Source organism: Ambystoma mexicanum, chromosome 8 (genome assembly GCF_040938575.1).
Source record: "Ambystoma mexicanum isolate Mex_15411 chromosome 8, UKY_AmexF1_1, whole genome shotgun sequence".
Classification (NCBI taxonomy): Eukaryota; Metazoa; Chordata; class Amphibia; order Caudata; family Ambystomatidae; genus Ambystoma; species Ambystoma mexicanum.
Window position 1 is genome coordinate 1,139,871,729 of NC_090929.1, and position 27,016 is coordinate 1,139,898,744.

The following is a 27,016-nucleotide window of genomic DNA, read 5'->3' on the forward strand; positions in this document are numbered from 1 at the left end:
GTTCAGACATTCATCAGCAGTTTAGCTTTAATCGTGTCTTTCATCACACGCGCTTAACAATGTTTGTTCCAGCGCTCATTATACAATGTGGCCGCTTGCAACCTTGATTTCAACACAGACCGGTCTTGCATCGGTCTCCCCAACTCACCAACTGTGTTGATCTCTCCACTGCTTCTTTGTTCTTGGAGCCAAGGACAATACCCCGGCAGCTGCCGATTCTACCCACCTCGGTTGGTTATGCGGGAGGTCTTTGGGTATTTCCAACAAACAATGCAGGAGTCTTCAGTCAAGTTTCCTGGCCTTATACTTTCTTCTTCGAAGGTTTTTGGAAAGTAACAGATTTTTGCCAAAAACGTCAAGGGTAGTTCCCTGCTAGCAAACCCTTCTTGGATTCCCATCCTTCTCCCCTCGTTCAGCTGCTGACTTAAAACTGCTGTCCCTTCGTGTGTTTTGCCTCGCTCAGAGCGTGCTCTCATGCGCCACCTTTTATAGGTATGGGGAAGTTTAATGGAAGTCAGGTATGAGTGGTTGTCAGTAATTGCCTGACTTCAACTGACCATAGTAGCGGGACATGCCAGGTCCACTGCTTGAGTGTGAGTCTGTTTTCTCGAAGAGTGGGGGAACATCCCACATATTCTACCTGGTAGGATGGGAAAAAGGTGTTACAGGAGGAGGGATACCACGTCTCGCCACCTAGTTTCCAACTCCCACTCCTCGGAGACCCCTCACCCAGCTGAACTTCCCACACTGGTCCACCTCCAGTGTCTGGATCCAAAGGTGATGGCCGTGCCCTGGCCACCTGAGAGAGAGATCCCCGGGTACTAGTGGGTAAGACACCTTCTGGTTTCTCACAACACCCTGTATGTGGACTCTACTATCATTCACCATTTCAAGGACATGGATATAAGTGCAGATGTTAAAATGGTATATATGTGTCTGTTTTCCTCAAAGACTTGTTTATATTTTGCCAATAAGGAATTGGTAAGGATTACAGTTAATCACAAATGAAATGAGAAACAGTAAGCATACTGGTTAACATACATTTTTCCTTTACAAAGGCATACAAATAATGTATTTCCCCCATAGAATGTGTGTGTGTGTGTGTGTCTTATTATTCTCTAGTTTGAAACTGTAACCTCTGGTAAAATCAAGTGAGTGGTTATAGAAGCAATGAGGTAGGTAATTGTCCTTAGCATCCTCTATACAGGAAGTCCGGGAGGAGCGGGTGGATACGTAGCAAGGTTCAGGGCTGGAGGTGAGGGGGTAAAGGTTTGAGGGGGTAATTGTCAATAAAGAGGAAATCTAGAAAGGCTTTACCAATGGGGGAAATGGAGTGGGTAGAAGGCAAATGTTAAAATGGCCTGCCCTTTGATATTCGGACACCAGGGCACCAGCTAGTTAAATGTTTGTTTAATCAGGGCCAGAGTGAGGGAAGACAGAATGGGGGACTATTATAGTGAATTGAGCGAGTGAGTAGTAAGGGTGTGACGGATCAATTGAGCTATAAATTGAAAGGGAGAAAGAACGAAAGACAAGATTAAGCAAGTTGAGGCATATGTTATGTTATTTTGCATTTATATAGCGCCTTATGTACCACTGGTGTGATCTCAAGGCGCTGATAGGCTGAGCGCCCTCGGGAACCGAAGTTCAAGTCAGTAGAGAGAGAGAGAGAGAGTCAATAAGGTGCGTGTAAGCACCGGATATGTGTACAGCTGAGGTGGCATTCCTGTGATAGCTGCTTCTTAGCGGTAGGTGTGGTGGTTGGGATATCAAGAGTTTGTGTTCATTCTGGCAGGTTGTTATCCAGACCGATTCTGGCTGCGTTAGGCCTGAGGAGAATGCCTAGACTGGAGAGTGTGTAACCAGCTTTGTTTAATTAGGATGATGGGGAGTATGAGGCAAGTGAGGGTATGAGAACAGCTGGGTGGGTTTGTCATTATGTGATGATAAGGAGTGATAAGGTGATCATAGATGAGGGAATTAGCATCCAAATGGTGTGAGAGAGATTGCATGACGGCTAAAGTCCCCAGCGAGGACTCTAGGCGTTTCTGGGGAAGCAGAGTCAATGTGTAAGTCATTGCTAAGGAGGAAGGCATTGAGGGGGCTGGAACCTTATAGGAGGCAATGAGAGTTAAGAGGTAGGAGCTAGTAGCAATGAGAACACATTAGAGGGGATGAAAGTCAGAAGGAGGGCAGAAAAGATAATCTTCTTGATGATTAGTCCCATCAGTCCACAGAAGCAGGCGTATCACCACGCTGTGGCAACATTGTATCCCATCTGCTTCTCCCACTGCTCTCACTGCTACAGAACTAACTCTCTAGAATGCCATCCCAAATCCATCCAAGCCATGTTATTTCTGCTGCTTCTTTTGTTGAGGTCCTGGCCTTAATCATTGCATTAAGAGTTCTTATTAATGGTTCAGTTCCTCCATTAGCCCTGCGTCATGTGATTGCTGTATGTAGCATGGTCTAACCTAACCTCCTGCCAACATTTGGAGTGCCTTTTTTCCTGTTTAGTGTTACTTTGACAGTGCATCTTTTCTATGAACATGAAAGGGAAACAGCTAAGCTCCCTTTTGATTCCAATCAGTCTTCCTAAATGTCTATGATATTCACAAATTATCAATAAATCCTGGAGATGTGGAAATGTGCACCATTCTACAAATCCAGTGCCAAACTATACTTGCAAAAATCTGCAGGGTTTCATTTAATTGAATTTATTTTAAATACAACGAGAAAACAAAGTGCAGTTCACACTTTACATGCTCTAGCATTCTATTTGTTATGGGCTCCCGCCAGTGGACGTTACCTCCTAGCCCAACTTTACAATGTTACCTCTCCTTGGACTTTATAGAGAGCCTATGTCTAATTAAATTGGGGAATGTTCATACTCACTTTTGAATAATTATTTAAGGTGTAGAGCCAGACGATAACCTCAAGAGCTTTCAAAGGAACTCCAAGTTATCTAGCCCTCTTCTGATCCCTTTCACCCTCTAGGAAAGCAAATCTGCACAAGGTATATGTTGCCTCACGGATAAGGCCCAATCACCTTCAGATAATATCTAAGCTAAGCTCACCTCCATTTGGAGCATGTATTCTCCTTATATGCAACTCTCAATTCCACACTCTCTCTCATTCCCTGTGTGTTTCTACTTTTATCATTGGAATTATTCTCACACTTTGTCATAATGACATCAAACTTTTTGATTTACACTCCCTGGGAACATGCCCCTATATTTTCATAGGTTGATCATATTTCTGAACATGTGACAGGGAAGAGACGTATGCTCTGGACACTTTGGAATTCAAAATCATGTTATTCCATATTTACTCATAGTAACATGACACATGGATTACATATGGGTGTCTGGGATCCCATAGTCTAACAAATGCAGAGCTGTGTGGCATACATGTATGTTGTACAATATGACTTATTTATAAATATGTTTCATTTTATTAATGTTCAATAATCTGACAAATGCTGTGTTTGGACAGATTTGATAGAGGAGAATCTCATGGTTGCAAAACACTTTTTATTTGATTCTAGGTCTTATGGTTGTAAGTGTATGGCAAAACTCATTTTCAAATGCATTTCTTATATAACTTTAAATGAGCTTCATTAACTTTAATTATGAAATTGTGTGTCTAGGCACGTCTTTCAGTTAATGATCAAGAGGGATTGCTGACATATATCCTTTGTTTGTAAAGCCTTTAATTCCTCCATCCAGGGAATTGTATTGAAAGGTGTAGTTTAAAGTTCAAGTCTTCAGTACATTAATCTTTCTTTTAAACTGTTTAGACCAGCTTGTAGCTTTGCAGAAGGCCATGTATGAAGCCTACTTAAAATGTAAAGATATGTTTTAAAGATATTTTCTTTTGCAATGCACCCATGTGAGTTGGGGCATCTCATTAACTCTGGGGCCTTGAAGAGATGATCTTTGTTTCAGGAAGTTTTAATGTGTTTCTTGGTGGCTTTAAGTAAATAGGTATATCTTCTCATGATGGCCAGGCTAATCCCAGTAGCCTTAAAACCACCCCATCACCAATACTGGCTTGAACATGAGTTCAGTTGGTTGTGAGGTTCCCTGAGAACTCAGCATTGCGAATGCCACATTAGGAAACCAATGATTTCCCATACATAAAAGGCTGCTTAGGTTCCGTTAGATTTAGGTTGCACAAGCCATTGTTTTAAAATACCTTACAGTAGTTGCGTTCCTTTGTGTTCAACATATCCTTAATAAACAGCACATTGAATTTGTTCATGCTGAAATATAAAAGTGCTCCATTTGAAATACAACATATGTTAGCTTATAAATGTACAAGAGGGCTTGCTTTACCGTTCGAGCTATATTTGCAGTACTTTCAATAATGCAAACTGAGTTTTCTTTATACTTAACATTTAGCAAAATGGGAGTGTTAAAGGTCTAATGTGCCTGTCCTTTTCTTCAACGAAGCAGAACATTTTATTTAGAAAAATACTTCAATGGTGTTTTTGCCATACAATTAGGGAATGTTCCTAGTGTGTGGCACAATTTGGGTAATGTGTCGGAGCTATCCCCAATATGTATCCTTTTCATGGTAATTGAAGAAAAGTGTGGCAGGTGAATGGAGGGAGGCATTATTTCAGCACCTCTCACTTTAAATGAATCCACTTTCCATTTATCTTGTTTTCTCCCCTTCAGAGTGTGAATTCAGTTTATTGTTGTTGATGATGAGTGGGACATTGTTTGTAATAGATAGCATGCTCCTGGTTAAAGCCTTCTTAATGGTGTTGTGCGTTTTCGTGAGTATTGCTGAGAGCCTGGATGTTAGTGTCTGCCTCATTGTACATTGTGGCCATAGGTGCTTAGTAGATCAGGTCAATTTAAAATTATCATGTTTTGCATCTTTGGTGTCTGGGTACTGTTCTATTCAAGGTATGAGTTGATAAGAAAGTAGATGTGGGATAAGGGAGAGTGGAGAGGCTCTAGAGTTAAAGTGTTAAGTTGAGATGATCAGTTGGTGTTTTGGTTATTCACAAAAAGTCAAGCCTTTCCTTCCCATCTTCTCAGTTAGGTAATCAAAGTTGAGTATTTCAGATGAGATCCTATGAAACACAGTAGAAAAATATGTTAATAACAAATCACTGTAATGCAAAAAAATGACCACTAAATGCCACAAGATTTCATAAACTGAAATCCTTTCAACTGAGCTTTTCTGGTGAAGTGCTTCAGTAACCAAATAGAAAGTGCAACATTCGCACGTAATACATTCAATAAAGAAAATCAACATGTCCTAAGGATAAGACTTTTTATAACTTTTACCAAAGAAAAGTTACGAAGTAACCATGTAAAATTGATCCCTAATATAGAGAGACCAAATTAGATAAAGTTGAGTACATGCAAAGGTGCTTGGGTTATCATGGATACTATAAGACATGTTCCCTCTCTAAATTTTATATATTGTACAGTTTTATGGACCTACATCTTTTCACCACTGAATTACACAAAACATTAGACATCCAGGTATCCACCTAAGGGGCTTCTTAACCAGTCTAACCCAGGGAATAAAATCAGCCATTTTACTTTGCCAAATAGCTCTAATAATTGATTGAGAAAGCGTGGCATTGGAATTGATAATTTTGCCAAATTTAAGCTAGCTTGGAATGTATAATAAGGGCATCTTTTTATGAGAAGCAAAATAGGGGCTGATTGAAGAAGACCAAGCAACTTTTTGCAGAATTATTTCTGGGTATGTTGTGTCAAGGATCCTTTTGGGTGAATGCCCCAAATAGCAGCTCCATGTAAGGCCACGGAATATGTCTTGACTTCATAAACGATAAGAATATGATTTACGGGCTGATTTTTGAAAGATTGTAGAAAGCAAAAAATGCCACTAATCGTCTGCTTCATAAGATAGGGATGAGGTAATACAATCTTGGTTTGCTGTGCTCACCCTGCTGTGCTGCTATTAAAGAGTTGTCGAACTAACCTCATCTGCGAGTCCTGTGTCTGTTTATGGTTAAATAAATCACACAATATTGCAGGACTGAGCTTAACATTAAAATCACCACAAAGGAGTATCAGCAAACAAACGTTAACCCTAATAATTGCACTCACCCAAAACGTGAGCATGTACCATTTTTAATTTTAACAATACCAACATTAATTAAATTGTTCGGTTATTCGCAACTTAACAAATGCTCCTTCTAGACAATGTTGAAAATGAAAATGTTTATTTGCTACCAGCAGGTTGCCGCCGTATTTGAAATAATTTACCGGCGCCTGACTTCCCGGTGCCACCGGGCTATTCCAAGTCCGGCAGCCACGAAGTCTGGCGCTGGTACATTTGTAAATCCCCATTACCATAGAGTCCAATCGGACTCTATGAAAGTGGAGACACTGGAGCACCAGCACTGTTGCTAATGGTGCCGATGCTCCCGTGAAAAGTTTGCCTACCATAAATGCTATGCCCAGCAGGGTCAGACATGTCGGGCACAACGGCCCCGGCAAGCAGACTTGTAGTTTTCCAGTCCAGAACGAAGGGTGCCAGTGAGCTTACTGCCACTCTTGTTTCCGGACAGGAAAACTTATAAAGAGGCCCATTGTAGTCATTTGGGATATGCAGCATTCAGTTAGTATCATTGTCCATATAACCAAACACCTTGCTCCCAGAAAACATGAACCAACCACACTCAAATAGACTTAAGTGCCTGTGTTTTATTTGTATGTTATTTACCCACTGTTGTGAGATATTAGTGCCATTTCACACACCTTATCTACCCATCACCATACAAATGTTAGAGTCATCACTCACCAATGTATTTCCTTGTGAACACTAGGCCTTAAATGCTGACTTCATTACACCTAGGTATATGTGAACCATCAAATTAATGATTGAACTATCAATAATATCAGCCTGCACCACCATTTTGATTATGATTATTAGCATAATGATTGCTCTAATTGACTCACCCATAGTATCACTCTTACTATTCATGGGTTGTTTCTAGGTTGTGTTAACGATTCCTTAATTGTTACTGTGGATCAACATTTTTTTTTTCTTCTTTATTAGTATCGGTCAAACTGTTGCCTCTTAGTATCTATAATCAAAATGTTTTTCCATGTAAATAATTGCTAATTCTATACCTCAATAACTCATTTATGTATCAAGGGAACATTTCACCCAGTTACTCACCCTTGTTGCCACCCCATCCATTCTAGGGTATCATGCCCTGTCTTTAATTGTGTCCTGATGGAATTCTTTGCCACTAGAATCAATATAATTATGGAAATTAACTAAGTTGCAATTCTCTGCTAGTTCTGCCTCCCAAATCTATATTATCGCACTGGTATGTTATGTTATGTTACTTTGCATTTATATAGCGCCTTATATACCATTGGTATGGTCTGAAGGCGCTGGTAGGTTGAACGCCCTCGGGAACCGAAGTTCAGGTCAATAGAGAGAGTAGAGAGATTCAAAGTGCGTGTGAGCACCGGATATGTGTGCAGCTGGTGCGGTATTAGGGTAATAGCTGCTTCTTAGCGGTAGGTGTGATGATTGAGAGGTCAGGAGTATGTGTTCGTTTTGGCAGGATTTATCCAGATCGAATGTGGCTGCGTTAGGCCTGAAGAGAACGCCTGGCTGGGGGTGGATAACCAGCAGTGTTTATTTAGAGTGATGGGCAGTATGAGGCAGAATGTTGGTATGAGAACAGTTATACCGAATGGTGTCATAGTATCTCTGTGTTCTAGTTGAGTGATGGTGTAAGGAGAGAGTAAGCGTGGTGGTGTGTTATGATGTGATATAAGCTTGTTTTGAATATTCTCTGCATTTCAGACCATACTATATATGTCACACATTTCTATGACCTTCATGCACCCCAGATGGTTCCATACCCTCGGTTTGCCCGAGCAACGTATAACATTTGTTCTATCCATATAGACTCGATCTATATTCTTCATTCATTCCATCTGCGTTATGTATTCAGCATCTCTACGTTCATCCCCTCGACGCACTCAACCCCTCCTACGCACTCAACCACGCCTACGCACTCAACCCCGCCTATGCACTCAGCCCCTCACACGCACTCAGCCCCTCCCCCGCGATCATCCACTCCCCGCGCTCATCCACTCCCCGCGCTCATCCTCTCCCCGTGCTCATCCTCTCTCCGCACTCATCCACTCTCCGCACTCATCCACTCTCCGCACTCATCCTCTCCCTGCACTCATCCACTCCCCGCACTCATCCACTCCCTGCACTCATCCATTCCTCGGACTCATCCACTCCCTGCACTCATCCTCTCCCTGCACTCATCCTCTCCCTGCACTCATCCTCTCCCCGCACTCATCCTCTCCCCGCACTCATCCTCTCTCCGCACCCATCCTCTCTCCGCACCCATCCTCTCTCTGCACTCATCCTCTCTCCACACTCATCCTCTCTCTGCACTCCTCCTCTCTCCGCATTCCTCCTCTCTCCGCGCTTATGGTCTCTCTGCACTCATCCACTCTCCGCACTCATCTTCCCCCCGCACTCATCCACTCCCCGCACTCATCCACTCCCCGCACTCATCCACTCCCCGCACTCATCCTCTCCCCGCACTCATCCTCTCTCTGCACTCATCGTCTCTCTGCATTCATCCTCTCTCTGCACTCCTCCTCTCTCCGCATTCCTCCTCTCTCCACGCTTATCGTCTCTCCACACTCATCCACTCTCCGCACTCACCTCTCTCCGCATTCATCCTCTGTTGCACTCATCCTCTCTCCACACTCATCTACTCTCCGCACTCATCCACTTTGTGTACTCATCGGCTTTATGCACACTTGATTTCCACTCATTCAACAGCAATATGGTCATTCGCTAATATGCAGTAATCCTGTTCTATATTTTCATCTGCTCTCTACAATCATACGCCCTATATGCTCATCCGCCCCATACCCTCACCCGCCCCATAGATTCACCCGCCCCATACATTCACCCGCCCATACACTCATCCGCCCCATAGACTCATCCGCCCCATACACTCATCCGTCCCATACGTTCATCCGTCCCATGTGCTCATCCGCCCCATGCGCTCATCCGCCCTATACAGTCATCCACCCCATGCACTCATCCGCCCCATACACTTAACCGCCCCATACACTCATCCGCCCCATACACTCATCCGTCCCATACACTCATCCGCTATATATACTCATCGGTTCTATACACTCATGTGTCCTATACGTTCGCCAGGGCTGTACATTTATCTGCATCAGCCCATTCTCCACATTTCTGTATTCATCCATTCTCCACACTCCTGCGCTCTGCATACTCATTCGCTCTATATACTCATCTGTTCCACACGTTAATCCGTTTTACTCTCTCCCATTCTGCCTATTCCTCAGTTTTACGTACTCCTGTGTTTTACTGGATTCTCTGTTATTTACGCACTCATCTGTTCTACACGCTCGTCTGTTCTATACACTCAACCATTCTACATACTTATCCGCTTATTTTGATCATCTATTCTATACCCTCATCCGATCCGTTCGCTCATTTGATTTATACACTCGTTTGAGCTATATAGTTATTTGTTCTTCCACTCATGCATTCTTCCATTCTGCGCATTCATCTGTTCCATAGGCTTCATCAGTTTTTTCTATTGCATCCACGCAATTCACTTGAGTCACTCCTTGCGCATTTAAGTCCATTTCACTGGGTTTCAAATCTCTTTACTTTTCCGTATGATTATTCTTACTAACCAATTCCCCTCTTTGTCTCATTTAATTCTGTTTGTCCTTCTAGCTTATATTATGGGTTATTGGCTGTCCGTTCGTTGCATTTCTTGCATCAGGTAGTTTATTGGATTGGTGTCATTGAGATGCTGTTGGTCAGTTGGGTTAGCTTGGTAGGGGTTGGTTTTAGGGGAAGAGCCAGGTTTTCAGCAGTTTGCGGAAAGACATTAAATCCTCAGTTAGGCGGATGTCGGGTGGGAGTGAGTTCCACAGCGTGGGGGCCAAGGCTGAGAATGACAATCTGCCTAATTTGACTGAGTTTGTTTTAGGAATTACTAGACGACCAGCTGAGCTTGATCTTAGGGTGCGTGGGGGGGTGATAGGGTTTTAGCTTGTCTTGAAGATACTGAGGTCCGGTTTTATGCAGCGCTCGAAGGGAGATGCATAAGGTTTTGAAAGCCACTCTTCGTGCTACTGGAAGCCAATGCAGCGTCTTAAGGGCTGGGGAGATGTGGTCTCTTGGGCCAAGTGCAAGTAGCATTTTGGCTGCTGCGTTTTGGGCCCTTTGGAGTTTATTCAGTTGGTACGCGTGGATTCTGAGTCTAGGAGGGTTTTCTAATTGAATTCTAAATTCACTGGGGGCATGTTATTGGGGGCACTTCCAAGTTCAATTTGTACAGAGATAATAAAATACTATTAGGTGTACTTCTAGATTTAGCTGTACACAGAGATTATATTATGCTATTTAGGTAATATTAGGTATACTTCTAAGTTCAAATTGCACACAGGGTTGATGGGACTATTTGGTTGCTTCCAAATTCAAGTTCTACATGCACTTAGGATACTTGTAAATTGAATTCTAAATGTACGTCTAAGTTTAACTTCTAAATTCAAATTTCAATGAGCGGCTTTTGGGCGCACTTCTAAATTCAAAGAGAGGCTATTGGGCACGCCTCTAGATGCAGCTTCAATGAGCGGTTATTAAGCACACTTCTAAATTCAGCTTTCACAGCGGGATTTGGGATGCTTCTAAATTCAACTTCTACATGCACTTCTATGTTCAACTTTCACAGAGGGGCTATTGGGCACACTTCTAAGTTCAACGAGAGGCTATTGGGCACACTTCAAAATGAAACTTTCAAAGAGCGTCTATTGGGCACATCTTTAAATTCAGGGGGAGGCTATTGGGCACACGTGTAAATGCAGCACTCAATGAGCGGCTATTGGGCACACTTCTAAATTCAACTTTCAATGAGCGGCTATTGGGCACACTTCTAAATTCAACTTTCAATAAGCGGCTATTGGGCACACTTCAAAATTTAACTTTCAAAGAGCGGATACTGGGCACACTTCTAAATTCAACTTTCAAAGAGCGGATATTGGGCACACTTCTAAATTCAAAGAGAGGCTATTGGGCACACTTCTAAGATCAGAGAGAGGCTATTGGGCACACTTCAAAATGCAGCTTTCAAAGAGCACCTGTTGGGCACACTTTTAAATTCAGAGAGAGGCTATTGGGCACACTTCTAAATGCAGCACAAAATGAGCGGCTATTGGGCACACTTATAAATTCAACTTTCAATGAGCGGCTATTGGGCACACTTCTAAAAGCAACTTTCAATGAGCGGCTATTGGGCACACTTCTAAATTCAAAGAGAGGCTATTGGGCACACTTCTAAAATCAACTTTCAATGCGAGGCTATTGGACACACTTCTAAATTCAATGAGAAGCTATTGGGTACACTTCTAAATGCAACTTTCAATGGAAGGCTATTGTGCACACTTCTAAATGCAACATTCAATGACCGGCTATTGGGCTCACTTCTAAATTCAACTTTCAATGAGCAGCTATTGGGCACATTTCTAAATGCAACTTTCAGTGAGCGGCTATTGGGCGCACTTCAAATGCAACTGTCAAAGAGCGGATACTGGGCATACTTCTAAATTCAACTTTCAATGAGCAGGTATTGGGGACACTTCCAAATTCATCTTTCAATGAGCTCACTTCAAACTTCAAAGGGAGGCTATTGGGCACACTTCTAGAATCAACTTTCAAAGAGCGGATATTGGGCCCACTTCTAAAATCAAAGAGAGGCTATTGTGCACACTTCTAAATGCAACTTTCAATGAGCCGCTATTGGGCACATTTCTAAATGCAACTTTCAGTGAGCGGCCATTGGGCCCACTTCAAATGCAACTGTCAAAGAGCGGATCTTGGGCATACTTCTAAATTCAACTTTCAATGAGCAGGTATTGGGGACACTTCAAAATTCAACTTTCAATGAGCACACTTCAAACTTCAAAGCGAGGCTATTGGGCGCACTTCTAGAATCAACTTTCAAAGAGCGGATATTGGGCCCACTTCTAAATTCAAAGAGAGGCTCTTGGGCACACTTCTAAATTCCACTTTCAAAGAGCAGATATTGGGCACACTTCTAAGTTCAAAGAGAGGCTATTGGGCACACTTCTAAACTCCACTTCCAAAGAGCGGATATTGGGCACACTTCTAAGTTCAAAGAGAGGCTATTGGGCACACTTCTGAATTCAACTTTCAAAGCGCGGATATTGGGCACACTTCTAAATTCAAAGAGAGGCTATTGGGCACACTTCTAAATTCAACTTACAATGAGCAGCTATTGGGCACACTTCTTAATCCAACTTTCAATGAGCGGCTATTGGGCATACTTCTAAATGCAACTTTCAAAGGGTGGATATTGGGCACACTTCTAAATGCAACTTTCAATGAGCGGCTATTGGGCACACTTCTAAATGCAACTTTCAATGAGCCCACTTCTACATTCAAAGAGAGGCTATTGGGCACACTTCTAAATGCAACTTTCAATGAGCACACTTTTAAATTCAAAGAGAGGCTATTGGGCACACTTCTAAATGCAACTTTCAATTAGCACACTTCTAAATTAAAAGAAAGGCTATTGGGCACACTTCTAAATGCAACTTTCAATGAGCAGGTATTGGGCACACTTCTAAATTCAAAGAGAGGCTATTGGGCACACTTCTAAATGCAACTTTCAATGAGCACACTTCTAAATTCAAAGAGAGGCAATTGGGCACACTTCTAAATGCAACTTTCAATGAGCACACTTCTAAATTCAAAGAGAGGCTATTGGGCACACTTCTAAATGCAACTTTCAATGAGCACACTTCTAAATTCAAAGAGAGGATATTGGGCACACTTCTAAATGCAACTTTCAATGAGCAGGTATTGGGCACACTTCTAAATGCAACTTTCAATGAGCACACTTCTAAATTCAAAGAGAGGCTATTGGGCACACTTCTAAATGCGACTTTCAATGAGCACACATCTAAATTCAAAGAGAGGTTGTTGGGCACACTTCTAAATGCAACTTTCAATGAGCACACTTCTAAATTCAAAGAGAGGCTATTGGGCACACTTCTAAATGCAACTTTCAATGAGCAGGTATTGGGCACACTTCTAAATTCAAAGAGAGGCTATTGGGCACACTTCTAAATGCAACTTTCAATGAACAGGTATTGGGCACACTTCTAAATTCAAAGAGAGGCTATTGGGCACACTTCTAAATGCAACTTTCAATGAGCAGGTATTGGGCACACTTCTAAATTCAACTTTCAAAGAGCGGATATTGGGCCCACTTCTAAATTCAAAGAGAGGCTATTGGGCACACTTCTAAATGCAACTTTCAATGAGGAGGTATTGGGCACACTTCTAAATTCAAAGAGAGGCAATTGGGCACACTTCTAAATGCAACTTTCAATGAGCACACTTCTAAATTCAAAGAGAGGCTATTGGGCACACTTCTAAATTCAACTTTCAAAAAGCAGATATTGGGCCCACTTCTAAATTCAAAGAGAGGCTATTGGGCCCACTTCTAAATTCAAAGAGAGGCTATTGGGCACACTTCTAAATTCAAAGAGAGGCTATTGGGCACACTTCTAAATGCAACTTTCAATGAGCAGGTATTGGGCACACTTCTAAATGCAACTTTCAATGAGCACACTTCTAAATTCAAAGAGAGGCTATTGGGCACACTTCTAAATGCGACTTTCAATGAGCACACATCTAAATTCAAAGAGAGGTTGTTGGGCACACTTCTAAATGCAACTTTCAATGAGCACACTTCTAAATTCAAAGAGAGGCTATTGGGCACACTTCTAAATGCAACTTTCAATGAGCAGGTATTGGGCACACTTCTAAATTCAAAGAGAGGCTATTGGGCACACTTCTAAATGCAACTTTCAATGAACAGGTATTGGGCACACTTCTAAATTCAAAGAGAGGCTATTGGGCACACTTCTAAATGCAACTTTCAATGAGCAGGTATTGGGCACACTTCTAAATTCAAAGAGAGGCAATTGGGCACACTTATAAATGCAACTTTCAATGAGCACACTTCTAAATTCAAAGAGAGGCTATTGGGCACACTTCTAAATGCAACTTTCAATGAGCAGGTATTGGGCACACTTCTAAATTCAACTTTCAAAGAGCGGATATTGGGCCCACTTCTAAATTCAAAGAGAGGCTATTGGGCACACTTCTAAATGCAACTTTCAATGAGGAGGTATTGGGCACGCTTCTAAATTCAAAGAGAGGCAATTGGGCACACTTCTAAATGCAACTTTCAATGAGCACACTTCTAAATTCAAAGAGAGGCTATTGGGCACACTTCTAAATTCAACTTTCAAAAAGCAGATATTGGGCCCACTTCTAAATTCAAAGAGAGGCTATTGGGCCCACTTCTAAATTCAAAGAGAGGCTATTGGGCACACTTCTAAATTCAAATTTTACATGTATCGGACTGAGTTACCGAATGCAATTATATTACAGATATGGGATTCTAGGTTGAGTGGTAGGATAGTATGGCGAGAAGTAATTGCTTCTGTCCCCGCCCTTGCCACACTTACATATAGCCAAGCAAGAGCTCTACTTATCAAAATAATAATAGAAGTCCTTGAGTCCAAAGAAATATCACATGGTCCTTATTTTTGAGACAATCATAGGCTTTCAAAATCTCCTAATTTAGCCTATCAAAGAAGGTTTTGTCCCATTTTAGATGTGATGTCAGGCAACAATAATTGCAAACACTGCATCAAATTGTATTACTAGTTTGACATCTGAAAATCTAAACAATTAGTCAAAAGGACAATTTTGGAAAATAACGGGATAGCAGCCAACATAAACTGACTTAATGTCTTCCTTTTCTGTTTGATTTAGCCAGAAGACTGGTTGATTCGAAACCATCTAAATAGATAGTATCATTTTTCTATGTTTCTTGTAGACGAATAAGACAGTAGTTACTAAAATAAAACACACAAATCAGTGTCACTAAATTTAGGAAACCTAGAATAGTGAATTCAAATTGGAGGCAAAAGACACAGAAGTTAAAAGTGAGCATTCAGTCCACAGCTTGATTACAGGGAATCTGATAGTCAAACCACTTCCTCAAGATTGGAGAGAATCTCGAATCTATTCAGGTGTGAGCCAGATGAAACAGAATGATCAGTTTTTGAAATGCCAAAGATCCCAGCTGAATTAAATATTTGGTGAAGTCTAAATTGATCGGAAGAGAATCATGTGTGTAACATCCCAAGTCTAACCAAGACAAAATTATACCCAATTAACAACTTGCTGATTACAAAAAGTAATTACAATACAGCCCCCCTCATACATTCGTCTGACCATCAACACATTTAGGCAATTTATTAAAGGGTCCCTACGATGGGAATAGATTCAGCAAATAGCATTTTCATTAGAGTGGTTGTTGATTGCTCTGCTGTTCTTTTAAGTACTGGAACATGTGTCACTACAAACATCAAGTAAGTTGCATATAGGGGAAGTGTGAACATCCATTCATGCTTGCCTGGCCAATGTGCTGTTTTCCATCTTTATCGATTTGCATTCTATTTCGCAACGGTTGGGTTTCTTACCATTAATTGAATTGCCTTTTTCAGTGCTCTGTGCCATGATTTCTTCCTAAAGATCATTGGGTGCATAGTCTTTGGTTGGTCTTGTAAGTAGCGTTGTTTTAAGTGTCTTTCTGAAAGAAAGATGTGCTTGCTATGATCGGATTTGTATGGGTATGTTAAAGTGAGAACACAGTGTATGAAAAATGCATTTTGTAATATAGCTGAGATTGACCTGTTGTATGTGTGTTCACTCCAAATAGAATATGGTACCAAAATATTCATTAACCAGAGAGAAATTCCACAAGGTGTACACTTTTGATAAATCCCATACATGTTTTACTAATCAGACATCTAAAAACAAGTATTGCATCTGCTGGGGTTCAAACATCAGATATGTGTGTAGTTATAATCTGATCTGAAATACACTAAATAAAAAATAAAACAAGTATGGTAATTGGTTGGTTGGAATGAAGCTTGGGTTGTGAGCCAGTAGACTTCATTTGTAGGTACGTTTAACATATTCGTAATTTCTTCTTGGCTCAACTGAGGAATGTATCGTGCAAATACCAGTATTGCTGCCTTCCACATGGGCACTGTGGAAGAGATCTTTCTAGTCTACTTTTATTCAAGCCGATAATATGTATGGTAGAGATTAAAACATACTGCTACAATAAATCGACTGAATGCCAGATTATTTTATTTCCACAAGATATTAGTATTGACTGCAATAATGCAGTGTTACATGACTCACGTGAATCTGAAATTCAAGGCTTAAATTCAGGAAAGTAAGGAATCAAATAAGTAATTCAACAAACAAATAGTGTCTTCATATTTTAAACAATACCTTGACTTCTCTGCCATCGAATTGAGTTAAACTACTGATGGACAATGTCAGATAAATTAACCGACCGGATCATATTATCTCTTGAAAACATTATAAACATGTAGTACTGCTCACTATTTAGAGGTTTTGAAATTGCCTATGCATTCACAGCCTCCCTGGGATGGTATGTTAATGCTGGATGACTGATATGATGCCCCTGGTTAATCGAGTCCTTTAACTACCCAATTCATTACACTGATGTAGTAATGTTGGTGTCTTAAAATAATTACTTTTTGATTGACTGGTGTTTTGGCGCTTTCACATTTATTAAACTGCAACGTTTGATCAAAGGAAATGTATTTAGCGGGACATACTGCAATGTATTATGTGGTGTATACACGCACTGACATGTATGTTACAAAGGAGCTGATTGTGCCTATTTAGCTATTTTCTAGCAATACAAAACTGCACAAAATTGTTCCCAAAAATATAAACAGCCCACTATGAACTGTTTGTGAAAGTTAGGGTACTCTTGTATGGTAATGTGATCAACTGTGTTAAACAAAACCTTACAATTTCCCAGAATAAAATCCCTTTAAAGAAATTTACATTTAAAATGAAAGAAATAAAAAGCACTAGAATTCACAAGTTGTTGCTACTAATGCACCGATAACTCACCCCTGGTCTACCGCCTCCCACAGTAACCAAGCCTGAAGTGCCCCGTGGATATGCTCGCAGCTATCCCCAGCTGGCATGGCCTTCAGCTTTGCCCTGTGCACAGTAACCTGATCCACACTGCCTAGCAGGCCTGAGCTTCTAGAACGTACCGTGACTCTACTTTCAGTACCTATTGAGTTCAGATTTCTTGATTGCCCAAGCATTGTGACCCTACCTGCAGTGGGGACTGGGTATGGCCTGCAACCATGACCTAACATGAAGGCCCTAACTGCAAGGCGCCAATAGCCCACTGAGATTGAGGCATGTCTTTGCTTAGACTTACGAAAACATGCTAAGGACCACAAGCATTTTACATTTTCAACCACAAAGCCTATACGAAAAAACACAACCATATAACCTGCTTAAGTTGAAGACTATCCACTAACATCCCCCAATATAAGTGCCTTCTCCCTAAGGCACAACCATATCTCAAGCACACCCACAGCACTTAAAGAAGGCTAGAAGGACACTACCTTGTGCCCTTTTCGTTCTCACTCATTCATTTTCAAAATTGTTGTTCCAAAGAGGACCCTACAGTTACTTATCATTACGAACAGGAAATTGCCCCTCACGTCCTTGTTTTTGATTGATGGACATGTTTATCTCGAAGCCACCCAAGTGCCATGTTTTAGAAATTGCCATCAATTCTGTCTTGCCTACATTTAATTCATATGCAGATAATTTAGTGTTCAACTGATATTATGATAAGGAAAAGTGATGCTTATATCACAATCTCACAAATGATAAACACATTTAGTGAGAATCTACCTCACGGCCTGTTAACAGCATTAGGGGGGATTGGAGGCCTGAGAAATAAATCGGGTTACTTACCAAAAAAGACATGCAATACCCATCGTTCTATATTCTCGGAAATTATATCTCAGGTGCAGGTGCACAAAGGGGACCCTTCTCAGAATCCACCATATCACAGTGGCTATCAAAGCAGAGAATGGCAGAGGGCTCCAGGGCTGGAACACCATTAGGGAGGAAAAAGCAAACACCACAAAAAAGGGTTGCAGCAAGACTCCTCCATCACCTGTCACCAGCTATCTTTGTGTCCATCAGTACCATGTGGCAGCCAGTACTTTGCCACCACCATCTTAAATCAAGAAGGCTCCAACAGCTAATACCTAGAAGAAAAGGCAGAAGGCACAATATAGTGGCAGATGTTTTAGGATTGGGGACTTACCATCCCCAAGCCTTGCACAAGGTCTTAATCACCAATCCACACAACTGGCAAAGTTCCAGTTTGAACTGTTGACCCCCTGATCTAGGAATGCTTAGAGGAGCAGCACACTGTCAAGCTGGACACAACTCTCGGGGTGACATGCTGACTCAACACCCAGGACCACAAACACAGGCAGGACACAGAAAGTTGCTCTGGCTTTATTCACCGCCATGCTGAGGATGTCCAGAACCACAGGCTAGAACAATTGCTCCTGTAGTTAATGACATTCTGAAACCGCTTTCTAGGATTAGGCCTTACATACAGGGCACTATGCCAGTGATAAAATAAGGGGCTGCCTCTCTGACCCAGGGCAGGAACGGACATTGAGTCCTTTGATACCAGTTTTCTGCAGTACTACTCCTTCAAGTTACTCGAGCATATATACAAAGTGATCGAAGACCAACGTCGCAACGCATTTCATCACTGCACATTAGCAATAAGAGATGACCATTTTAACTGGGGTGTTTCGTAGATTAGTCTGATTGATACCATTTAGAATAATCTTATGGGGCAGGTACTTTGTAGCTACCCATGTGAGCTCACTTTCTAGCAATATTGTCAATGATTGCACCAGCATCCAAATGTAAATGCGTAAAGTCTCTAGAATTCACCTGTATATGTTGACATATCATTGCGGTGCTGGGATAAATTACATTCAAAGCCTCCTTTTCACAGTAGGTCACTGTGTCGGACACCTGCTATACGGCCGTGTTTTTATTCAGCAAATAAATATTTATTTCAAACATTTATAAAGCGTGCACTTGTCTGAAAGACTTAAAGAGCGCCGTACAGGTTGGTCACATTAAAACATCAAAATGCATGCGGCCAAGAGCCTTGGACAAGACCGACATAGCACGATCTTAATGGCATGGCGTTGATAAAACTGCATTAATCCATATATAACTATGCGGAAAGTAAAACAAGGTTTTCACTCCCTATGAAAGGACAACAGGGGCAGTGCGAGATACAACGACGCAGGTAAAACGTTCTACAGCCTGGGAATAATAAAGGGAAAGGACCACTTGTATAGGCGTTTAGTCCTGGGATAATCAACTGGAGTCAGAGGCTTACTCTGGGTTACACGGGTACCTTCCTCGAGCGTAGATGATCATTACAGGAAATGTTGAAGCATGACGGCCTTAAAGATCAAACAACCCAGAATTATTTGGAGTCTGGCATTAAATGGGAGCCGGTCTAGGCGAGACAAAATGAGAGTTATTTATTCCCGTATTTTGCTCCCTAAAACTTACCTGGCAGAAGAATTGATGGCTGATTTAAGAACGCGTAAAACCACATCTGGTGATCCCCATATGTATGGCATTTTCCCATCGACATGAGGCAATACCAGTGCCCGAATGCTGGAAAAGAAGGTGTCCACAGGCAAGCAAGATTTGATTCCCTCCAAAGGGATATGGTAGTGCATTTTTTTGGCAATACGTGCCTTAAAACACTGCCTGTTATCACCCTATTATCCAGCCATCAGATATTAAGGCGTCTAAAATCCCATTATTGGCTAAAGTGGAAAGGCAGAATCACATCTTACAGTCAGCTCTTTACAGAGAAGAAAGAAGAAAATCAGTCTTAGATGGGTTTATTTTAGGTTTCCCACCAAAAGCCAGAATTTGATCCCTTTGAGGAATTCTCCCAGGTGGTGGATATCGTCTTTGGACGATGCAGAAAGGTCATCACCATATGAATGGGAAGACCACACTCACCACACCATCCAGATATTCCAAGGGCTTTGTGTACTTCCTAAATAGGCAAAGAGACAATACATCTTTGGGGTGCAACACATTGCAAGCACTACGAATTCTCACCTGGATTGAGTGGGTCCTTTCATAGACATAAGATCAAAACAACTACAGTACTCAGCACCACCAAACCCATGTATGTAGATAAAATGGAGAGGTGGGCCCGCAAGTCCACTGTATTGAACACAGGCAAGAGATCCAACAGGATGAATAGACATTAATTTATTTGTTTATTCTCACACTCACTGCTTTCCAAATGGCTAGATACCTTGGCAGAAGGCTTTTCAATAGCCTTCATTACTTTCTTTCTCGAGTGCAGGCAATCGGAGTGTAAGTAGGGACATCCTGTCCAGTCACCATCTTGCTAGCCTGAACAGATATACAGGCATAGCAAGGTGGAGTTTAGGAGGAACCCCACATTTCGAGGGGAAAAGCCAGTAGCATAAAAACCTCTCCTTAACAGTCAGGATGGTAAACAGAGTTCGATATTCCAGCAGGATGATGGTACATTCAAAATAGATAGGTTCAGGCAATGGAAATAGGAATTTCGAGGAACTGAAGAAAGCACAGCAACGAGGATAGACTGAGGAGATATATCCAGAAGGAAGAGAGGAAACAATAAGGGGATTCAAAGCTATCCAGTGCGGGAAGCAGAAAGGACAATGGAAAACAGGCAAGAACACAGGAAAAACATGGGGGGGGGGGTGTTACCTCTGGCAATCCTTACCAGAGGATTGCAATGCATTGGGCTGACTGGGAAACTGCACCAAACACGGTGACCGCAGTGGCAGGGCGCCATCTTGGGTGACAACTAGACTGATGCGCGCGGTTACGAGGAAATGTGACAGCAACTCTACAAGGGTTCCACTTCCACCAACAATGCCACAGTGATCAGCGGGGAGTGGTGACAGCATGCCCCCTCCCCAAACAGGAAGGACCAAGTTTCCAAGGGTGAATGCCATGAAACTGTTGCAAAAGACGGGGGAGGTATGCATGTTAGCAGCAGGCTCCCAAGTGCATTCTAAGGGGTAATACCCTTTCCAGTCCACCAGGTATTGGAAACCACCCTTCCAGTATTTGGAGTGACACATCTTGGATGAACTGTATTCATCTCCAGCAGGGGTAGAAGGAAAAACAAAGGAATGCGGTTTCCGGTGGAAGTGAGCAGGTATGCATTCCTTCAGCATTGAGACATGAAAAACTAGATGAATGAGCTTCCAAGAGGCAGGAAGTTGTAACCTATAGGCCACAGGGTCGATCTTCTGAATAATCAGAAATGGGCCCAGAATTTGGTGGGTCAACTTGGAAGGGCACAGCCATCTGAGAAGGAACTTGGTAGAAAGAAGGACACAAGTACCTTTTGACCAATTAGTGTTTCACCTCTACTCTTGTCTGCATTAGTCTTGGTTTGAAGACATAATTCTTCAAGGTTGTTATATGCGTCCTTATGAGCTTCAGTGATTTCTTCCAGAAAGACATTCAACAGGGCATATAAGAGGTGCTGATAACATATAATGATAATGAGTAGGTATTGTAACCATAGGTACAATAAAAGGGACTCATGTTTATGGCAGTGTGCAAAGCATTGTTTTAGGCATATTCAGCAGTAGGAAATAGTTCTACCCGGTTATCGTTGGAAGCAGAAATGAAACATCCCAAGTATTGTTCCATCGTACGACTGATATGTTCAGTATAGCCATTTGTTTGAGGGTGGTATCCTGAAGATAAAGCCCTGGTTATTCCAAGTTGTTTTCTATGAGAACTCCAGAAGTGAGAGGTATATTGAGAACCTCGGTCAGAGATGATAACAGATGGTAATCCATGTAGACAAAAAATACTTTAAGAAAAGCTTTGGGCATCCCAGGTGCTGTAGGAAGACCAGGCAATGGAGTGAAGTGAGCCATCTTGTTGAACGAGTCGATAGTGACCATAACAGCTGTATCTGAAGGTGGTACATCTACCACAAAATATGTGGAGATGATTTGCCAAGGACCTTTAGGGAGAGGAGGCTGCTGCAGTTTCCCCAAAGGTTTAGATGATATAGTCGTACAGCTGACGCATGTGGGACAGGAAATTACATAGGGGGTCATTACGACCCAGGCGCTAATTGCGCCAACTTTACCACCATGGTGTAAACTACGTTTACACCATGGTGGATGGCGGATTTACCGCCCCATTCCAAGGTGAGTGTGGCGGTAAATCCCCATTTCCCATTTTCCCTTTCCCATTCCCATTTTTGCCCCATAGGGCATAATGGGAGTGGTGAAGGCGCTAATTACGCCACCGTAAATTACGGTGGCGTAATTAGCATCATGGCAGGTTAGCGCCATGGATTTTAACGGCTGCTAAAAGCAGCCGTTAAAATCAGAATAGGCGTTAAGGGTTAACGACGGCATTAACCCTTAACGCCTGGGTCGTAATGAGGCCCATAGTCCTTGACATCTTTGTGTAGGTAGGGCCACCAAAACATACGTGAGATCAGATGATGCGTAGCAGTAACTCCACAGTGTCCTGCTATCCTGGTGTCATGACCTCATTTGAGAACTTGTTTTTGCAACTCAAGTGTAGGTATAACAAGCCGATGGTCTTTAAAAGCTCATATTCATGGTGATAAAAACTGCTTAATATAATTGCTCTTTGACCTCCTCAAGAAACGAATTTACAGTATACACAAACCTCTTGTCCTTAAGCAGGAGTTCAGATGTGAAGACTTTAGACAAAGAAAAATATTCACAACGAGATAGGGCAGCAGTCAGTATGTTGGCTCATCAGGGAATGTATGTTACCACAAAACCATATTGAGAAAAGAAATACGCCATCCTGCCTAATGACTATTGGGGCATTCAATTTGTTGAAGGACACAAAGATTTCTATGGTCGGTTCTGCTCTCAGAAGTATGTTTAGCCCCTAACAGCAAATACCTCCACTCTATGCAGGCCTACTTCTTTGCAAGCAGTTCTTTTTCTAGTACAGAGTAGTTCCTTTCACTGGGAAATAAGGTCTTGGACATGTAAAAGACCAGATGTTCCTTTCCATCTCGATCGCCTTGAAAAAGAACTGCCCCTATGGCACAATAAGCTGTGTCTGACACTATGATAAAGGGTCTTTCTTGGATGGGAATCACAAGAATAGATGCAGAGCACTTCCTTAAGACAGATAAACGTGGATTTAGCATTGTTGTCCTAAAGAAAGGGCACCCCTTTTGTAGAAGTCTAGTGATAGGCAAAGTCCTGGATGTGAGGAATCTCAGGGTGTCCTCACTTCTTTCCCCAATATATCCTTTACCCAGGTGGCCAGGGAAAGGATGTTGCAATCGGATACTGATCTTCGCGGTGGATAAGCAAGGGAGGAACCCCTGATTGGAGGAGACTTGGGGAGTGGGGATGAGGCACCCTTAGGTGAGACACAGTGGGGGTCATTACGACCCAGGCGCTAATTGTGCCAACTTTACCACCATGGTGTAAACGATGTTTACACCATGGTGGATGGCGGATTTACCGCCCCATTCCAAGGTGAGTGGGGCGGTAAATCCCCATTTCCCATTTTCCCTTCCCCATTCCCATTTTTGCCCCATAGGGCATAATGGAGTGGGGAAGGCGCTAATTACGCCACCGTAAATTACGGTGGCGTAATTAGCATCATGGCAGGTTAGCGCCATGGATTTTAACGGCTGCTAAAAGCAGCCGTTAAAATCGGAATCAGGCGTTAAGGGTTAACGACGGCGTTAACCCTTAAGGCCTGAGTTGTAATGAGGCCCAGTATCCCCTCTTACCCTTTCACCATGTGTCAAATGTCTCCCAAGCCTTTATTGGCTATTGTCAATCCCTTCCCTATTTTTCCTCTAAATAATTCCCCAATAGACACCAGTTTGGTACTGGGACGAGGAAAAGACCAACTACAGAAATACATCCTCTCTTTATTAACACACACGCATTCAAACACTAGTTATGTAATGGGACAAGGAGGAGGCCACCAAGAGCAATGCAGGAATCCTGAATCATCAACGGGTGGTCTAGACCTTTTTGGACCAATAAACCTGGAGGAAGGTTTAAAAGAAGGTTTAAAAGAAGGAAGTACACTCAAAACAGAGTCAGCAGTGGAAGCAGGTCTCCGGACTGCTGGACAGAGCAGACCTCTCCTGGAAAACAGAGTCGAAGACGCAGTGCTTGAGACCCCTTGGAAGATGCAGAGTGTATGCAGCGGGAAGCAAGGCTGAAGAAGCTGGAGGCCAGTGGCAGACCACGAAAAGGGATCCAGAGAGAGGTGCATCAAAGGTGTGAGCGAAGCCACAGAGAGCTGCTGGGGAGAGGGATTGAGGCACCGCAAAAGAGAGAGAGCTTGTGGCAGCTGGAAGCCTTGCTGGAATGCCGTTAGCTCCGACCGGTGAGTCAACCGACAAAGGGGGACACCGGGACATCAGGCGAGCATGCAAACCATTTAATGAATGCCGATTTGAATCAAAGCAAGTACTTTTTGAATACTGATCTAAATGAAAATGAAAGTAAGCACATTTTGAATACTGTTCTGATTGAAAGCATGTTTGGGCAACTTCCTAATATAAGGAACGGTGTAATTTAAGAAAGCAAGCATTGGCAAACAAGTATTGGCACAAACTATGAGAATATAAGGAGATGTGTAATTCGAGAGAACAAGAATTGGCAAGAGCCAGGAGAATATGTCAAAGTGCAACAAGTTAATGGTGGCAAAACCAGCAATGATAAAGCACCATGAGGATGTGAGATGAGAATGAACTAAGCACCAATGTAAAGATGAAGCAGTGGCAACATGCATATAAAGAAGAATCAAGTAAGGTGTGTCAATTGCGTGACCTGTGATGGGTGGACGATGTGGTCCGACAACTGCGCTTAGACTGAGTACACCCATCTTTGGTAAAGCCACTTAAAGCACCCACAAATAAGCTTATGTTTAAATAGGAAGGATACTTTGTGTGATCTGAAACTAAATGAAAATGGTGAAAGTAACCAAACCAAAAGAGCTAAGAAGTATCCCAAGGAATTGTGTTGTTTTGTAAAGGTGAAAGACTTGAAAGCTTGTGGAAGGGAACCCCTTGACATTGTGAACTATTTTGAACTTGGGGAGGGAAACCCTTAACAAACAAAGAGCTGGAAGAAGCTCTGAACTTTTATTTAAACATTGGCCGTTACTGCTGCAGTCTGGTCTGGCAATTGCAGGTGGCCGCATCACTATGGTGATGCTTTATCGCCCGTCGGCCCAATCCAAGATTGTGCCAAGATTGTACCATGCTCCGGACGTCGCGTTGTGACAGCGAGCATCAAGATGGTGCACTCTCAGCCCACGGCCATATGAGGAGACTTCTTGCTGGTAAGCAGCGTGTCGCGACCTGCTCCTCGATTACTATGGCACTTGTGTTCCTAATATTCTTCCATCCTTCCTTGCCTTCTTCCTGACCCCTCCACTCCATCTGGACCCTTCCTTGTTGCTCCGGTCTCTCCCGGAGTTCCCAGACCTTCCTCCTATTACTTACCCTCCTGTTCCTTGCACCTTGGCGGTTGCCTGTAATCCTGGCGGTGCATGTCTATTAATCACCATCAATTTGGGAGTCCTTCTACACTCCACTGGATCCACGCTCCTGGAGGTTTTTTCCACCAGATATAGGTTTATTTTCCCTCCACATTTCGAGACTGCCACCGCTGTGTAGCCATTCAATCGTTCTGTTGCTATAACAGGTGATGGTCTGGCTACCAGGGGGTACAGGTCTTACCTATTTGATACAAAGCCATGAAAATCCCAGAAAGTAAGGCCTGCCCCTGACAAACCCTACTTATTTCAATGCTGACATCCCTACACATAGTATACAATTAGCTGTGAGCGCAAGTATAGGTTTTGTACACAGACAGACATTTGCTTTGGACTTCCAGACACAGACTATCCTTAGTTTCCTTTAGGTAGGGGAAATCCCACCTTAGCATAGGGCATGTTAGGCCTTTTTCCAACCCTACATTTGATTTAATAAAAGTTCATAGCCCAAACTTTATTCATTTGTCTGTGTCTACTTCATGATGCCTCACAAATGGTGTCGGGGTTGGGATGTGTTTCAACCGATACACGTTGGGGAACCCTAACATTTGAGAAGTTAAGTCTCAAAGTGTCAGATCCCTCAGTAGCCACAAAAGAATCTATTGAGTTTGGTATCTGCAGCAGTAGGGAAGAAATCATTCCCCCTGGTGAAAGGAGACTAAAACCCACTGATCTGGTTTTGATTCCATCTCCAAATACCTACATCAGATTGACTCCCAAGTCGGGGTTTGCATGGAGGTTTGGAATTGATGTGTTAGCAGGAGTTATATATTCAGACTTCAGGAGAGATATAAAGGTGTTACTATAGAACCATGGGAAAGATCCCTTCCAGATCCATTAGGGGGATACAATTGTACAAGGGGTACTTGAAAGGGCAAAGTTTCCCAGAGTGAAAGAAGAAGCCCGAAAAAAAGTAACAGATCGAGGTACCCCGAGGCATCATGAAGGCTCATGACACACCTAACATCCCACAAAAACCCAAGCCCTGAAGGGTAAGGGAAGAAGAACCAGAAACTGTAACCGAACTAGCCTTTGCCCAAAGGAATCACCCACTGTTGGCTGAAGCCTTCCTACAAATCACACCCAAATAAAAGGGCAGTGAGAACGGAGGACCTTTTTTCTTTTTAAATCATGATTTGAAGTTCCGGGGAGACACTACTTCAGAGTGCATGCTGAGAGCACAGTCATACCTAAAAGTCATAAGCAGGTTGTCCTGCACAAATTCTCAAAAATTCTACTGCCCATGAATTCACACAGACATTAAGATCTTTGTCTAGTCCTGTTCAATCTGACAAAAGATCAGCACCCATATGCCACCACCAGTACCCTTACAACTACT